At 39.2% G+C, this 1,981-nt stretch overlaps 1 pseudogene; it reads right to left on the reverse strand.

Annotated features, from left to right (window-relative positions):
- The window catches only part of LOC102839409, a 2,192-nt pseudogene extending 1,510 nt beyond the window's left edge, over nucleotides 1-682 (reverse strand).
- Nucleotides 683-1,981: the final 1,299 nt, after the last annotated feature.

Raw genomic sequence — 1,981 nt, forward strand, 5'->3', positions numbered from 1 at the left:
GGAAACCCTATACAGGGTCACTATGGGTCGGAATCGACTCGACGGCACTTAACAACAACAACAACCAGCACATCATGGAGAGGGTACATAGACTGGCATGCCATCTCTCTGTCCTTCCCAGCACTGTCTGGACTCAGCTTATTGACCACTTCTTTCGAGTCATTTGTCTGCATCTCTCAGGTCATGATGTCCATCATTTTCTTCCAGATTTGATGGACTTGTTGGTGCTGCGCATAAGCTATCTTCCGAATCTGGTTGTTGTGTTTTTTTTTTGTTTGTTTGTTTTTACTAAAACCAACACAGAACAGGGGTAGCAAATAACCATCTGTAGTCTTAACATCAACATGAGCGTCAATCATGGTCTGCCATTTTTGACCATGGAACACATTTTGTCACGGGTACGATCCATGCCGTGTAAGTTGGTCAGTCAGTAATTAGCTTGAATTTTCTAAATGCAACTTCATTGTTCTGCAGATCAGCAGTCCTCACTTCAAAAAACATGACCCTTGAACTCATCTGACACAATGTTGGTTCCTTGAGTCCTTGTGACTCATGTTTTCCCAATATTCCTTACATTGAACATAGTTGGTGCTGTCATATTATACCAATCTTTCTTAGAAAATGGAGCAATCACTTTCTTCTTGGCTCCTTTTGTAAGGCACTTGTTCTTATTAACCACCATGGTGCTGCTCAGACAGCCAAAAGGCTGTTGCAAATATTTTTACAAAAGTATAAAATGTAAGGTAAAAAAATGTGTACCGGTCAATTGTACAACCAATTGACTCTCCATTTTCAATAAGTTACCTCTCTTTTTCCACCACTCATCTGTCAATTTGTTGTACTCTGGTGCTTCTCTGATGCTGGCTGCTATTCACCAGTATTTCAAATACCAGAAAGGTCACTTAAAGTGGAGAGCTTTCATCGGAATTTCCAGACTACAAAAGACTATGAAGAAGGGCCTGATCTACTTCTTTAATTGGTCAGTGGAAACCTAATGAATAGTGGTGGAACACCATCTGATATAGTGCTGCAAGATGAGTCCCTCATGATGGAAGGCAGTCAAAATAAGATCCGGGAAGAACTGCATCCTCAAAGTAGAGTTGACCTTGGTGACATGGATGAAGTAATGATTTTGGAACCTTCATTTGCCTATGTGGCATGGCTCAACATGAGATGAAACAGCTACAAATATCCATTAATAATTAGAACACAGAATGTATAAAGCATGAATATAGGGAAATTGGAAGTTGTCAGAAATGAAATAGAACACATAAAGATCAAAATCATAGCCATTAGTGATCTACTATGCTGAAAATGACAACAAGGAATGGTGTTGCATTCTTCTTTTAAAGAAGATTTCAAGATCTATCATGAAGTTGGACTCTGAAAGTGATAGGTTAATATCCATATGCTTACAAGGAAGATGAGTTAATATAACTTCCTCAAATTTGCAGAACTACTAATACCAAAGATGAAAAATTGAGGATTTTTACCAACTTCTGCAGTCTGAAGTTGATCCAACATGCAACAAGCTGCATTGATAATTACTTGTGATTGGAATGTGAAAGTTTGAAACAAAGCAAAAGGATTGGTAGTTGGAATAGATGGTCTTGGTGATAAAAATGACGTGGGTAGAATTTTGCAAGATCAACAACCCAGTATCTTTTTTCTTTCTAAACATAAATGTGTTTAAAGGGAGACTATCACATGGAACAAGGGCTATTATTGCTGACGTCAGCTGGATCTTGGCTGAAAGCAGAGAATAGCAGAAAGAGGTTTACCTGTGCTTTATTGACTTGCATAGACTTTCGACTGTGTGGATCATGCCAAGCTATGGACAACACTGAGGAGAGTGGGCATTCTGGAACACTTCATTGTGCTCATGAGGAACCTGTACATAGACCAAGAGGCAGTTGTTTGAACAACACAAGGGGCACTGAATAGTTTTAAAATCAGGAAAGGTGTGTGCCAGGGTTGTATT

This window comes from Chrysochloris asiatica, unplaced genomic scaffold, assembly GCF_000296735.1.
Source record: "Chrysochloris asiatica unplaced genomic scaffold, ChrAsi1.0 scaffold00025, whole genome shotgun sequence".
Taxonomy (NCBI): domain Eukaryota; kingdom Metazoa; phylum Chordata; class Mammalia; order Afrosoricida; family Chrysochloridae; genus Chrysochloris; species Chrysochloris asiatica.